General features: G+C 36.2%; 1 pseudogene; it reads right to left on the reverse strand.

The window, feature by feature from the left end:
• Positions 15,604–16,104, reverse strand: Rpl23a-ps5 (ribosomal protein L23A, pseudogene 5; annotated as a pseudogene).

Here is a 17,164-nt window from a genome sequence, read left to right on the forward strand (position 1 = left end):
AATAAACTCCGAAAAAAATACCAATTACATTCTGAATTTGAGATACCAGAAAGGAGATGAAAGGTGTATTTGATGTTTGAAGGACTGGGAAGATTAAATTCACGCCTAACTTGTGGAATGAAACATTTCCCCATTGATGAAGGACCTTGAGATAAAATTACACTTTTAGTACTGTGAAGTTTTGACTGGAAAGAATGTTTTCTTTTTTTTTTTTTTCAGATGATTTACATAGCATTTTTATTGGTTTACTTTAAGGTTCTGTGGCCTTCCTTTAAGTCAGATATGGGATGTCTTTGAGTCAGCCTGTTGCTTTCTTTCTTGGTGCAGTCTATTCTAGAAGGGAAGGCCTATTCTCAGAATTCTTTATAGTTGAGAACTGATCATACATTTTCTATATTTTTAAAGTTCATTCTTCATCAGCATAGAACAGGACTAAATTCCAGGCTATATTTACCTATGTCCAAATATTGCTATAGTCCATTTTATTTTATTCCTTCTACTGAAATGAAGACACTTGAGCAGGTGGTTTAAAAATCTATTTGAGTTAAGCTATGCCCTCAGTGCCTACAGAACACCTGACACATATTAAATGTCAGGTAATTATTTATCAGGTGTGCTAAAGAACAAAATTAACTGGCAGAGATAATCAATGGTGCAGTCTGGAATCCCAGGAGGGATTAATGTTTGGTAGGGCACATTTTTGGCAATAATTTAAAAATATGTGTATCTGAGTTCACAATTCATTTACTCAACTTGTCAATAAATCTTTACCTTTGGATTCTTCCTGAAATCATCTGGATGCAGATTCCTGCCACTTCTCACAGAATGTTCTGATATCTCTTTCTCAGAGAACAGCTCCACTTGTAATAAGTGTTCCAAAGAAAGAAAGATATCTTGGCAACTCTATCTAAGCTAGTGGCCTGAGTGATTCGTATAAATTCAAGAGCATATATATTGTCTCTCTATTTAGGTTTCTCTATCCACTCACATCTTATTAAAAAATTAGGGAATCTATGATTGCTTCTTTTGTTTCTGTGAGCCCCCAGAAGCTCTGCTTAGGTGGTTCAATAATGCCTAGGTCCGCACTAGGTCCTCTTCTTATATGCTGTTACTATTTAGCTTGGTGTTACATAGGATACCTAACAGTGGCTATGTGCATGGCTCTCTGACTCTTTTCCTTGCTCTTGTGATCCTTTTCATCCTCCTGGGCTGCTTCACCAACCCTCCATATGAGGGTCTGTGCCTAGTCTTACTGCATTTTATTGTGCTATAATCAGTTGGCATCGCTGGAAGACCAGCTATTTTGTGAAGGGAAACAGAAGCAGTAGATCATGGGTTTGGGGGATGAAGGAATAGAAAGCGAGGGTCTTATTAGGATATATTATATGAGAGAAGATTTTTTTAAAATGTGAGAGTCATACATTTCACACTGTAGGTCCTTTACTGCTCGTCTGAATTGTTTCTCCATTAGGTTCACCTTTGTGGCTCAGACACTGGGACTTTCTGGCTTTCTTTTTAGTTATCTTAGCAAACTTTCACATCAGGGCACTATCAGTTAATCTAACTTGAACTGGAAAACATCCTTGTATTTTGATGGCTGACACTGCAGAGCCTTCAGAATTTTCTTAGTCATACAGAGTATCCTAGTATGGAGACTCTCTGTCTCTCATCAATATTTTATTGTGGCCTTTACTCAGAGTAACTTTTCTAACCATATATTTAGTTCTCTTAACTGTAGTTCTTACAATAAATAATAAGCCTAAAGTTGAAGCCCTTCATGTCTTTGATCACTGCTGTTATGTGACTTTCAAAGAGGAGGACCAGCAACATTTGTGCACATGCACACAAGCCTCATGCCTCAAACAAGAGACATTTGTAAGTTGAGGAATTAGCAGACTTTTCAATGTGCTTGCAGTTCCTAAATACCACATTCTCAGGAACCACATTATAATCTGCAGCACCCTACAGTCCCTACACTTAATATTTATTTAAGGAAACAACAATATATACATCGTATATACATCATTTTTCTTAAAGGTGTAATATATATATATATATATATATATATATATATATATATAATTTTTGTGTTTGCTTTTGTTTGGATTTCTTCATTCTCTAAAACATGACAATGTGATTAACACAGTAAGTGACCTGGGTTAGTAGCTTCGTAGTAAAGCACTGGATTACCATCTGCAATGTTCTTAGTTTAAAATCCAGTAAAACATACACACACACATACACACACACACACACACACACACACACACACACAGAGAGAGAGAGAGAGAGAGAGAGAGAGAGAGAGAATAGAGAAGATTTCTTTTTTTAATGTCACCTGATGACCTAGAATGCTGTGGATGATTAGAGACCAGAAGAAGTAAATGGATTCCTGGAACCTGAGTTAAAGACATTTCGAAGCTCCCTTCTGAGTGTTATAAAGCAAACCTGTGTTCTCTGAAATAACAGAACAGAACAACAACAAAAAATCAGCAAGTGCACATAACTACAATGACATTATACCAAGCACAGGCCTCCATTTATAGTTTAAGCAAGACATGGTAAAGTTTTGAACTAATTTGTTCTATAGAAGCATAATCAACACACTTGAATTAACAATTTTTATTAATCATTAAAATTCAGATTACATTCCTAGGAAAATGTTTTCTGATTACTTGGCTTGTTAATAAAAATAATATAGATAACATGGCCAGAACTTCCAATAAAATTCAGTAACATTTATTCTTACTCTGCAGTTTCACATTATGACCAGAGCTTTATTTAGTTCTAATTTTACTGTATTTTAATTATCTTTCTTCTAATAACTTATATTCCCATCCATCTACATTTTGAATTATTAATATTTTATTATCAAATTACCAGAGATATAATTAAAGATTGCAAGCACAATTTCCTCATACAAAATGCATAAAGGGGACTGTGTAAATAATAGTGTCTTAAGGTGATGGTAGATATGCCACAGCAGAATTCTATGTCAGCTAAAAGGCTTTATATATAAGAACTGAAAAAAAAAAGACAGGGAATATTGACAGACAAATCTGAATGGCAAGGGCTATCTCACTGGTTTGTAATCTAGCATCTTTCTGTTTATAAACACCTTTATCTGACCTGCACTTCACAACCCTCAGCACTCACTGCATCTCACCCTGGAGTCCTAGGAGACTTATGGGAAAAATACCCTCCAGGTACAGAAAAAAGGCCCTACCCTTTCAACAAGACCAAGCTTCACTTTACATCCTTTTAGAAGAAGTGCCTCTCTATCTTTGAAGATGTTGACAAGTTAGATAATTTTCTTAAATCTATCTTTGTAATGTTTAACTTTAGAGATTTCCAAGAGTAGAAAGTCACCAAATTAATGTTATATGAAGATATAAAGAAGAAAAATATAAATGTTTATACACACACACACAAAACCTCAAATATTATGACTGTATCATTGACTATATTTTATAATTTCTTGGGTCTGAAAATACTTGACAGTAATAGATTTGTGAAGTTGATTTATTTTCTATAATGGTAGATAGGTAAGTTAAAAAGTGTAAGTTCACTACTTTTCAAAATGTTTAGAGAATTTTAGATTTAAAAGTAAAGAAATCCAACACGTTTTAATGAATTTCTGAAAGTCCTATTTCAGGTATAATTTCATTATTCCAATGAAATTTGCATTCTTTAAATCCAGCATATCTACATGTACTTACTAATTTTTTAAAAAAAATCACAAAATGATTATCTTTTTTTTCAAGTTAGATGAATTTTTGTAGTACTTTTCTTTCATTAGCTTCAATATATTTGCATATTAATGTGAGACAGGTTTAGAAGGAAAGAACAATGGCTCCATTAGCATCTCATTAAAATTCTCCCCACAAGACAGCTTGATTTGGAATAATGAGAACAAAGAAGCCTGGTATACCAGAAGGGCAATGCTTTTAAGTCTTTATAAGGCATCCTTTCACACTAGTGCTGTTAATATTTTAAAGTGTACTAAAAATTAGAAAACAATAAATAAAAAATGTTATGAACGTCATTCATACAGATTTTAAAGTAATCTGATCATTGTAGGAAGTTAAAAAATTATCTGGATAAATATATCTGATATCATTACATTGAGTTACAAGTATTTACATATATGTGAAAGAAGGCAAGAAAAAGGCACAGAGTCACTTCCATGGCTGCTTGTATTCTCTGTAAATATTACATGAGAATAAATTTCTTCATTTATATACATACTTCAAAACAAACAGAAAACTAGTGTGCACAATTACATGCATAAAAAAAGAAAACAAACAAAGCCAAAAAACAACAACAACAAACCAATTTGTAGGCCTTAAACATATAAAAAGGAATTGAAATGTATTCCATTTGGAAAATAGAAAAAAAAAAAATTCTACAGGATTTGTCCATGTCAGTGGTATTCCAAATTCCCACAGACTGAGGCTGATGCAGACATGTGTCTCACTGCTATAGGTGAGGTTTGGGATGGAACTCTTGTAATGATCTTTTTCCCGGGACTAAGCAGGAGTTAACTCAGGTCCAGTCAGTTGACGAGATTACTGAGTTTTTCAAGGAAATCTATAAATCTTGAGTATAACTCTAAATTTTTAGATATTTGTTAAGATTAGACTCTATTTTGTAACAAATAAAGTATTGGCCCCACCCAGCCTTCTGGAAGGCAAACCTTAATCTTGCAGGTCTAAGGATATATTTTAAAGATCTGAGCAAGGTACCAAAGAACATTAAGCTTTTTCAGACTTTTAAGCTTAAGAGTAGCAGCACTAACAAAGAACTTCCAATTTTTATTAATTTAAAGTAATCAAAACATGAGAGTACAATGACAGTTTGCTAAGGTGAATACAAGTACCAGGTGGGAAAAGATCTGATGTTATGTCTTATGACCTTGAGTCATGTGAAAAGAGCTAAGACTATCTCTCCTGGGCACTCGACTTTCCCCATAGACCATGTGGGCATGCCAGGGCTGCCATTTCATGTCCTTGCTTTCCAATGAACTCACTTACCATAGTTACTGCAACACTTCCCAGAAAACTGCCTTGTGAGATCATTTAGTACTCTGTCCCAGCCATGGTTCACAGAAAGTATATACCTTTCTACACCAGTGCCACATATTGAGTCAAATGTAATGAAACCACAATCTTCTTATTAGCAAGTGTTTTTTTTTTTTTTTTTTTTTTTTTTTAAAGAGAGTAAAATAAGCAGTAATCATCCTGTTTTTCTGAAACTTTTGTGGCAAGCATTATCCTAGACATAAGTTTGAATCAGTACGATGACTACGAGTGACTTAGGGACGTAAAGTTTTCAAGTTATGTGGAACTTGCTTTTATAAACTCCATTCACAAATATACTTAAAGATTTCCTTAAGGAATCTCAATTATATAAAGCCAGAATTGAAAGTTAGATTTTGATAGCTTGGAGCTAATATTGAAGTATCATGAGCATGGAAATGCTTGTATCCACACTGACTATTTACGAAAGTTAAGAAAATTAATATCATGCTTAGAAATAAGCCATTGTATAATAATAAGTCTCCTTTACAAAACAATAGGAACGAGTGTTAGTTTGAGTGAAGTCTAATCTTGTTGCCTGGGATTGCAAATTCAAGATATACTCAATGAGCTTCCTCTGCACTATAAACATTAGAGATACAGAAAAGACAGTAGTCTTGACTCTATATATTTACTGAACATGCTGGTGGTACATCATAATAGATAGTTCAGTCTCATCTGTGGGTTTTAGACACCATTGTACTCTTTGCTTACTGTAACAGTAAGCAAATCATGAGACTCTGTGATCACTCTTCAATTGTTAAGGGAAGTGGAATTCAGGGATGTTAACATAGCACAAGATAATGTTTACTCTCGTCTTACAACATGTGATGTGCCCACAATCATCACATTGACATTTGTTTCAGTCATGTCTATGCATGAAGTTTCCTTACAGAACCTGTAACTCTCATACAATTTTGTATATATTTTCTACTTTTTTTAGTTTTCAGAATAGCCAACATATTGTTAACTCTAAATTTATTGTTTGATGTATACTAAACTCCCCAAAGGACACCATAAGTTTATCACAAATGAACAGTAATTCATACTTAAGTACTCGGCATCATTTGAATAAATTAATACCTTTATAAACATATCTTCAGATGCTTATATTTTCTACATAAATTAAGTCATGAGAGCTGCACACAAATGATTGCAGGTGCACTAAATGAAGAAGAGAAGAGCTCTGGGGAGTGGTACTCACAATGTTTGCTTACTCCAAAATGTACATATGCAAACAACTGGAATTTAGATTTTGGTTTCTCTAATTTTATAATTAATACAGTTAATGTCTCTTACAGGTATTTACTTATTAACTTTTTTGTGCATACATCTTTTTGTTTATCTGTTTATTTATTATGTGTTTGTAGTATGTGAACACAGAGATGTATGTAAGCAAGTGCATGCTACTAAATGCTTTTCAGAGACATTTATGTTGGCCTTATGGGGTCAAGGTATTGAACTCAGGCCATCAGAATTGGTTGTCATCACCCACTGAGATGTTTGGTTGACCTTACAAATCTAATTTTAATTGTTACCATCTCGGTTTCCTGTTTTAATAGTATCTTAAATCAATACAGTTTTCAGAGAACAAACAATGTAGAATTGTGATCATTACAATCAGAAAACTACTAAATTGATAAACTAAAAGTCACAATTATCTACTCTTGAGAAAGTAAAACACTTGAAATACTATACAGAGAGCCTTCATTGAACGTAAGTGATCAATATCGAAAACTGAATAAAGAATAATGATAGAGGGGAGGGCTCTGACTGCCAGAACAGGTGAGGGAGCCATCTTGTGCCCCGGGTTCCTCAGAGACCAGTCTGTGCAGGTAATAGTGCAGACTGCAGAAGAGAAACAGCTTATGGGACAGGCAGAAACAACACAGCTTCTGGGACAGCCCCCCATTTTGGGCTCCAGATATTCGGGCACCTTCCCTGCCAGAGGAGGCTCTGACAGCCAGAGAAGGTGAGGGAGCCATCTAGTGTCCCAGGTCCCATGGAGACCAGTCTGCTTAGGTCAGCTCACAGACTGTGGAGTCAACACATCTTCTGGGACAGGCCCTGTTTCAGGCACTCATCTTCAGTCAGGAGGCAAGTTTGAACACCAGACTTCTGTGCACCTACCCTGCAAAAGAAGAGCTGACCTGCAGAGAGTACTCTGACAACTGAGACTCATGAGAGTCATGCATCCTATCTGATCACTGCAGACTAAGGCTGATCTTCAATAACAGCATAAATAATAGAAATCCAACGTTCAGGTGGAAACTGAACAACATTCTACTCAATAATTCCTTGGTCATGGATGAAATAAAGAAAGAAATTAAAAACTTTTTAGAGTTTAATGAAAATGAAGCTACAACATACCCAAAATTATGAGACACAATGAAGGCAGTCCTAAGAGGAAAACTCATGGTCCAGAGTGCCTCCAAAAAGAAACTAGAGAGAGCATACACTAGCAGCCCGACAGCATACCTAGAAGCTCTAGAACACAAGGAAGCAAATTCATCCAAGAGGAGTAGAGTGTAGGAAATAATAAAACTCAGGGCTGAAAGCAACCAAGTGGAAGCAAAAAGAACCAGGAACTGGTTGTTGAGAAAATATAAAAGATAGATTAAACCCTTAGCCAGACTAACTAGAGGGCACAGGGACAGTATCCTAATTAACAAAATCAGAAATGAAAAAGGAGACATAACAACAAAACCTGAGGCTATACTCAACAAAACTAGAAAACCTGAATAAAATGGACAACTTCCTAGAAAGATACCAGGTATCAAAGTTAAATCAGGATCAAGTTAACGATCTAAACAGTCCCATTTCCCCTAAAGAAATAGAAGCAGTCATATAAATACTCTCCCAACCAAAACAAAACAAACAAAAACAAACAAACAAACAAACAAACAAACAAACCAAAAAACCAACAAACAAACAAAAAACACAGGATCAGAATGGTTTAGTATAGAGTTCTATCAGACCTTCAAAGAAGACTTAATTCCAACTCTCCTCAAACTATCCCACAAAATAGAAACAGAAGGAACTATCCCCAATTCATTTTATGAAGCCACAATTACTCTGATACCTAAACCACACAAAGATCCAACAAAGAAAGAGAACTTTAGACCAATTTCCCTTATGAATATCGATTCAAAAATACTCAATAAAATTCTCGCTAACCGAATCCAAGAGCACATCAAAGTGATCATCCATCATGAAAGAGGGCTTTATCCCAGCAATGTAGGGATGGTTTAATATAAGGAAATCCATCAACGTTATCCACTATATAAACAAACTCAACAACAAAAACCACATGATCATCTCCTTAGATGCTGAGAAATCATTTGACAAAATCCAACATCCCTTCAGGATAAAAGTCTTGGAAAGATCAGGAAGGCCCATACCTAAACATAATAAAAGCAACATACAGCAAACTAGAAGCCAACATCAAACTAAACGGAGAGAAATTGGAAGGAATCCCACTAAAATTAGGGAGTCCACAAGGCCGCCCACTTTCTCCTTATCTATTCAATATTGTACTTAAAGTCCTAGCCAGAGCAATTCAACAATAAAAGGAGATCAAGGGGATACAAATTGGAAAGGAAGAAGTCAAAATACCACTATTTGCCAATGATATGATAGTATATATAAGTGACCCTAAAAATTCCACCAGAGAACTTCTAAACCTGATAACAGCTTCAGTGCAGTAGCTGAATACAAAATTAACATAAACAAATCAATGGCCTTTCTCTGCACAAAGGATAAACAGGCTGAGAAAGAAATTAGGGAAACAATACCTTTCACAATAATTACAAATAATATAAAATAACTTGGTGTGACTCTAACTAAGGAAGTGAAAGTTCTGTATGATAAGAATCTCATGTCTCTGAAGAAAGAAATTGAAGAAGATCTCAGAAGATGGAAAGATCTCCTATTCTCATGGATTGGCAGGATTTATATAGTCAAAATAGCTATCCTGCCTAAAGCAATCTACAGATTCAATGCAATCCCCATCAAAATTCCAACTCAATTCTTCACTGACTTAGAAAGGGCAATTTGAAAATTCATCTGAAATAACAGAAAACCTAGGACAGCGAAAACTATTTTCAACAGTAAAAGAATCTCTGCTGGAATCACCCTGCCTGACCTCAAGCTGTACTACAGAGCAATTGTGATAAAAACTGCATGGTACTGGTACAATGACAGACAGGTAGATCAATGGAATAGAATTGAAGACCCAGAAATGAATCCACAAAACTGTGCTCACTTGATCTTTGATAAGGGATCTAAAACCATCCAGTGGAAAAATGACAGCATTTTCAACAAATGGTGCTGGCACAACTGGCAGTTATCATGTAGAAGAATGGGAAATTGATCCATTCTTATTTCTTTGTACAAAGCTCAAGTCTAAGTGGGTCAAAGACCTCCAGATAAAACCAGAGACAATGAAATTTATAGAGGAGAAAGTGGGGAAGAAAAGCCTCGAATATAAGGACACAGGGGAAAAATTCCTAAACAGAACAGCAATGGCTTGTACTGTAAGATCAAGTATTAACAAATGGGACCTCATAAAATGGCAAAAGACACTGTCAATAACACAAAAAGGCCACCGACAGATTGAGAAAGGATCTTTACCTATCCTAATTCAGATAGGGGACTAATATCCAATATATATAAAGAACTTAAGAAGGTAGACTCCAAAAAATCAAATAACCCCATTAAAATGGGGTACAGAGCTAAAGAAAGAATTCTCAACTGAGGAATCTCGAATGGCTGAGAAGCACCTGAAAAAAAAATGTTCAACATGCTTAATCATCAGGGAAATGCAAATCAAATCAAAATAACCTTGAGATTCCACCTCACACCAGTAAGAATGGCTAAGATAAAAAATTCAGTGACAGCAGAGGCTGGCATGGATGTGGAGAAAGAGGAACACTCCTCCATTGTTGGTGGGATGGCAAGCTTGTACAACCACTCTGGAAGTCAGTGTGCCAGTTCCTCAGAATATTGGACATAGTAATACAGGAGGATCCAGCAATACCACTCCTGGGCATATACCCAGAATATATTCCAACTGGTAATTTGGACACATGCTCCACCATGTTCATAGCAGCCTTATTTATAAAAGCCAGAAGCTGGAAAGAACCCAGATATCCCTCAACAGAGGAAGGGATACAGAAAATGTGGTACAATTACACAATGGAATACTACTCAGCTATTAAAACAATGAATTTATGAAATTCTTGGGCAAATGGACGGATCTGGAGGATATCATCCTTAGTGAGGTAACCCAATCACAAAATAAGTCACTAGATATGCACTCACTAAGTGGATATTAGCCCAGAAACTTAGAATACCCAAGATACAATTTTCAAAACAGAATAAAATCAAGAAGGAAGATCAACATGTGGATACTTCATTCCTCCTTAGAATAGGAACAAAATACCCATGAAAGGAGTTACAGAGACAAAGTTTGGACATAAGACAAAAGGATGGACTATCCAGAGACTGCCATACCCGGGGATCCATCCCATAATCAGCCACCAAAACCCAGACACTATTGCATATGCCAGCAAGGTTTTGCTGAAAGGACCCATATATAGCTCTCTCATATGAGGCTATGCCAGTGCTTGGCAAATACAGAAGTGGATGCTCACAGTCGTCTATAGGATGAAACACAGGGCCCTGAATGTAAGAGGTAGAGAAAATACCCAAGGAGCTGAAGTGGTCTGCAACCCTATAGGTAAAACAACAATATGAACTAACCAGTATCCCCAGAGCTTGTGTCTCTAGCTGCATATGTAGCAGAAGATGGCCTAGTCGGCCATCACTGGAAAGAGAGGCCCATTGGACATGCAAACTTTATATGCCCCAGTACAGGGGAACGCCAGGGCCAAGAAGTGGGAGTGGGTGGGTAGGGGAGCGTGGTGGGGGGAGGGTATAGGGAACTTTCAGGATAGCATTTGAAATGTAAATAAAGGAAGTATCTAAAAAATAAAAAAAGGTTAATGTTAGAGAGATAGTAGTTTGGCATTATGTTTAAATGGATATAAGTAATAAACAAATTTCATATAAATACCTGAAATTAATTCTCATGACAGTGTGGGAAACCTGGATGAAAGTGTATGCTTGCATTTGTGTGTATGTGTGTGCGTGTATGTGTCCCATTCAGATTCACACTCTTTCTGACCTAGACATTCATACATTTTAAGATGTGATTCAAATGACACTGGTCTGGCAAAACTATTCAAACCATGCCTCTTCACACTGCTGAAAAAGAAGTGTTGGCTGCTCCATCAAGTATTACCACAGAAAAAAAGGCATTAATAGGAGAGTGTCTTCTGTGGATTACTTAAGCTTTTTTGTTTTTTAATATCACTTATATTATTTTTTATAACAATAAATATAGTCTTTTTATCATACATGGTCTTTTTTAAAACAACTTTTAATTTTAAATATATTTTGATTATATCTTCTTCTTCCCCACGTCCTTCCTGATTCTCTTTCTCTCTATCTAGCCCACTTGGACTTTTTCTTCAAAGAAACCCCCCACCAAACAACAACAAAACCTGCCTAAACCAAGAAAACAAAATAAAACTACATTCCCCCTTCACTCACACCCACTAAACTGTAAACTAAATTAAAATATTAAAAACAAATAAACAAACAAATCTAGGCTGTCCATTAAATGTTAGCCAAGCACTCCTGCATAGTGGCTGATATATTCAGTGGTTGATATACGCAGATTCACTCTACTGGAGAAAACTGATTTTTCCTCTCACCATAGGTATAAATGACAGTTCGGTTGTTAGGCTTTACCCTAATATGTAAGTTTTTTTCCTTTCATGCATATTCAATATAGAATGAAAATTTTACATATGTGTCTCACTGTAGATTCTGAGTTTAAAAAGAAAACCAAACATTTGTAAACAGATTTTATTTCTGTGTATATTGTTAAAATGAAATTCTGTCAAATTTTCGATTGAAATCAACTCTGTTTCCTTGATCAATGCCAATTTTCTTTACCTGATTTCCCTTCTATTTATAGTTTTATTATGTTCTTAGTAGTTTTTATCCTGATGATTTTTATCAAAATGTATAAATAGAGCTGGAGTTTTAAAGTGTCTGACTTGTCAGAATTCTTAAATGTAAAACTGTTCAAGATGACCTGCAATGAAAGCGGCTTATCCTGAGCTCACTGTACTGTTGGAGATGATTCATCTAAAATTTTAGAGTACATAGAGCTTATATGAATATTTAGTTGCTAATAAGCTGTCATATTTCAATACATTGTTATAACAATGGTAACATTTTACTTCAAACCTGGGTTCAGGGTTAGTGTCCTTGTACAACTAAGAGAATGGACATCTAGCCTGGGAGAAATCCTGGAAATTCATTAGACATGCCTCTATGTTTTCTCTCAAACAATTTCTCCCACAAAGTGTTTCAACTACCTTCAATGTATTTTATAAAAACATATTTTTATAGCTACATTGTGTTAGAAATGAACCAATTTTATGTAAATGAACATTCTGCATTCTGCAGATAAAACATGCTAATTTTAACAATTTCAGACATCTGTGACAGAATTTCTAAACTACCCGGCTGGATTAAGCTGACAAATGTGAAAAAGTAATACATGGCTAGTCACCTTTTAATTCTTACATTTACATTAAACTACCACTTCAAAGGCCAAGGGTAATTTCACACTTTAAAGTTTTAAATAGCTCTTATTCAACTTAAACAAAACATGCCCTTACTGAAACACATTATAATAGCTGTTTTTCCTTTATTATGACTTCTATTTTAGAGCATATTGAATAATATAATTTTCTTCTCCCAAATAACTAACACCCACAAGGTCCTGAATATTATTCCCTCATAATACTTTATATACTGAGAAATGTATATTTAAGAACAGATTTCAATGGTGTATATATAATTATGTCCATAGATATTTGGTAGTTCTTGAATAGGCTTATTTGCATAAAATTTACGTATGCACATACATTCTCATACTTCCTGCTTATATCCATATAATAAAAATATTCACATTTCTTCTATCTCATATGTACCAGGTACTAAAGATCATGCATATGTGAATTCTTTTAACACTACCATTGTATGGATACAGAGTACTAATATCACACCGAAATGATAAAAAGGAGACTGTGGGAGAGTTTCTGTAACTACTCCCTTAGTACATGGAACAAAATTCTAAAACCGGTCTTCATTAAAATCTTTTATCATCAGTCTAGTGGATACACAAAAAATAAAAATTTTGTGGTGAAACTTTTACATTTCAGATTACATCTTGGCAGTATGTGGTACATTTGACTACTGAAATTTTTAAATGCTTCGAGTAATTGTAACTACTTTTTTAAGTGTGACATTTCAAGAGTCATTATGTATGTGCTTTGCGAGAAAATCATTTCTCTTTAAGAACAGCATTGAGCTGTATAGTGAAAAATCAATTCCAAAATGGATTTAAAAGATTTGCCTTCCATACCACACGTGGGGATTTATGCTCTTTGGATCTGAAGCTTCAAAGTAAAATGTGTTCTACCTGTAGAACTTATCTTTCATCATGTACAACAGCCCTACCCTCCAAGGCCTTTTCAATATAGATTTGAAGCCAATAAATAATTTTCATTTTGTAAATAGCTGCTCATGGGACAATTTGTAGGCTTTAGGCTTTGTTAGCAGTGTTGAGAGACTTAGCAATATGTTATATTGTTAGCTTCAAACCAAGTGAGAGGGCTGCATGGAGTTTTAGGAGTTGGGAGGAAAAAAGGTAGTCTTAAATAAGCAATGGCTAGTTTGGTAGTGTTGTACAGACAACTATGCCATCCAATTATAACTCATCTTTTGGAATTCTGGAGATTTTCAGAGTGCAATACAATTCTTGCACTCTTAAATTATCCATAGGAAAATGAGAATAAACATTATAAATGAGGATATTCTTTTGAGAATTGTGTTTGAACATTTTGGTTCTTTTTAAAGCAACACTTGTTCAGGAAGAGGACAGGTTGATATCAGTGTTTTGAAGCTAAAACCAATCAAGAGTGTCTCAGAGTTCAACGGGAAAAAGTTGAAAGCTGAGCAAGAGCAGCACAAGCTGGGGAGAATGGAGGGGGTCTTTACCCAAGAGCAAAGGTAGATATATGAAGTTAGTTCTTGCTGGATGACTTTGGGGAGAGGAAACCAGACTGGATAAATCGAGGAAGTTCAGGCTGAAAGACAACTGGGAGTCCTGATACTTAATGCCTGAAAGGAGAGTAAAATAACTTCTGTACAAATTAAAGCCCTAGCGCTCACATTGTCACAGAACTGCAATTGTGCCATAGTAGATGTCCTTTTCACTGTACCTGCTTAGTTTCTGTTAATTCTTGTTTTCCTCCTGATCCTCAATGGTCTCCCATGGCTTTATCTGATATTTTCTACAGGATTATTCATTGTTAACCATTTTATCCATGCTAATTAAAAAAAAGAAAGCACACACAAAAAAACTAATTTTGCTACAATAAGAAGAGGCAAAATTGCTTCCTTTTTTCTTTCTCTTCTTTCTTCCTTCCTTCCTTCCTTCCTTCCTTCCTTCCTTCCTTCCTTCCTTCCTTCCTTCCTTTCTTTCTTTTTCTTCTCATTTACAGTTCTGGAACAGGACATATAGTAACATCTCAGTTATCAATCAGTCTCCTTCCTTGCAATTTTCCCAGTGGAACTGAGGTTTGCAACCAAGATATAACATTTTAATTAACATCAGCACCTAAGATTATCTCTGGAGTGACCAAAACAGAAAATGGAACACAGGATGATAACTAGAGGGTGATACAAATAACTAGGGTTTGTACCATAAGTGGTCATTCCTGACAACTGTGAAAAATATTAAGTTAGTAGGGATGCTCAGGTTCCTGCAGGTTATATTTGAATGAGCAAAATTATACTACTGCAAACATTTAAAATATTGTTTTATAGCTATGGAAAGGTAAAATTCCCAGTATTTCCCAGTGTTTGTGAAGATGACCTACTGGCCTAAGACTTAGAAGTGTCCCATGATTGACTATTGGAGCATGATTGCCTCTGTAACAGGAGGAATTCAGGTTTTGTAATACGGTAAGATATCAGACATGTGGCCATTTATCTAGATAATCACTGTGCTCTGAAAGAATATTAAACATTCAATATCTCCCTGACTTATGTCAGTACTAGCAACATGAAGTAGGTTACTTGTTCATAGGGCATAGGCTTCTGAAGAACCTTGCCTTTAACTCCATCTCACCGTTGCCTCTTGAACTATGAGAAATAGTTTGAAGACAAACTGTCTTAGAAAACCTAAAGATCTGGGGCTGGCGAGATGACTCAGCGGGTAAGAGCACCGACTACTCTTCTGAAAAGTTCTGAGTTCAAACCCCAGCAACCACATGGTGGCTCACAACCACTGGTAATGAGATCTGGTGCCCTCTTCTGGTCCATCAGCTACAGTGTACTTAGAATAAATCTTTTTTTTTTTTTTTTTTTTTTTTTTTTTTTAATGGTGAAAAAAAGTATATATTTAGAATTAGCCATCTGGATTCAGTTTAGATGATGGCAATATCTAGGGCATCATAATAAGGAGCCAATCGAACATACACCTTCATCTCTCCTTCGGGCCTTTCAGGGTATTGACTTTGGCCACATCGATGTCATAGAGTTTCTTGACAGCCTGCTTGATCTGATGCTTGCTGGCCTTGACATCCACAATGAACACAAGAGTGTTGTTGTCCTCTATTTTCTTCATGGCTGACTCAGTGGTCAGTTGGAATTTGATGATAGCATAGTGGTCAAGCTTGTTTCTCCTGGGCGCACTCTTCCAAATATATTTTTCCTGCTTCCAGAGCTGCAGGGTCTTGGGACACCGGAAGGTTGGTGACATTCGAATCTTCTTCTTTTTGTGGCTGTGGACACCTTTCAGCACCCCCTTCTTAGCTTTCAAGGCCTTCGCTTTGGCTTCGGCTTTGGGAGGGGCAGGAGCATACTTCTTCACTTTCGGTGAAGCTAAAGATCTTGTTGGAATCTACAATAGTGTCTGGCTTTGGTGGTTGTTTATGGGATGGATCACCAGGTGGGGCAGTCTTTGGAATCATTCCTTCAGTCTCTGCTTCACACGTCGTCTCTGCATCTCCTCTCATGGTTATTTTGTTCCCACTTCTAAGAAGGACCAAAGAATCCACACCTTGGTTTTCCTTCTTCTTGAGTTTCATGTGTTTTGCGAATTTTATCTTGGGTGTTCCAAGTTTCTGGGCTAATATCCACTTAACAGTGATTGCATATCATGTGTGTTCTTTTGTGATTGGGTTACCTCAATCAAGATGATATCCTCCAGATCCATCCATTTGTCTAAGAATTTTATAAATTATTTGCTTTTAATAGCTGAATAGTACTCCATGGTGTAAATGTACCACATTTTCTGTATCCACTCCTCTGTTGAGGGACATCTGGCTTCGTTTCAGTTTCTGGCTATTATAAATAAAGCTGATATGAACATAGTGGAGCAAGTGTCCTTATTATATGTTGGAGCATCTTATGGGTATATGGCCAGGAGTGGTATTGCTGGATTCTCAGGTAGTACTATGTCCAATTTTCTGAGGAACTGCCAATCTGATTTCCAGAGTAGCTGTCTCTTGAGAGGCTCTGCTAGTGCCTGACAAATACAGAAGTGGATGCTCACAGTCATCCACTGGACAGAGCATAGGGTCCCCAATGAAGGAACTAGAGAAAGTACCCAAGGAGCTAAAGGGGTTTGCAGTCCCATAGGAGGAACAACTAAATGAACCAAACAATATCTCCAGAGCTCCATGGGACTAAACCACCAGCCAAAGAAAACACATGGAGGGACCCATGGCTTTAAGCCACTTATATAGCAGAGGATGGCCTAGTCAGTCATCAATGGGAGGAGAGGTCCTTGTTCCTGTGGAGGTTATATGCCCCAGTGTAGGGGACTGCCAGGGTTAAGGAGCAGGAGTGGGTGGGTTGGTTATCAGGGGAAGGGTTGGAAGGGATAGGGGTTTTCAGAGGGGAACCTAGGAAAGGGGATAACATTTGAAATGTAA

The sequence above is a fragment of the Mus musculus genome, chromosome 3, assembly GCF_000001635.26.
Source record: "Mus musculus strain C57BL/6J chromosome 3, GRCm38.p6 C57BL/6J".
In the NCBI taxonomy this organism is placed as follows: Eukaryota; Metazoa; Chordata; class Mammalia; order Rodentia; family Muridae; genus Mus; species Mus musculus.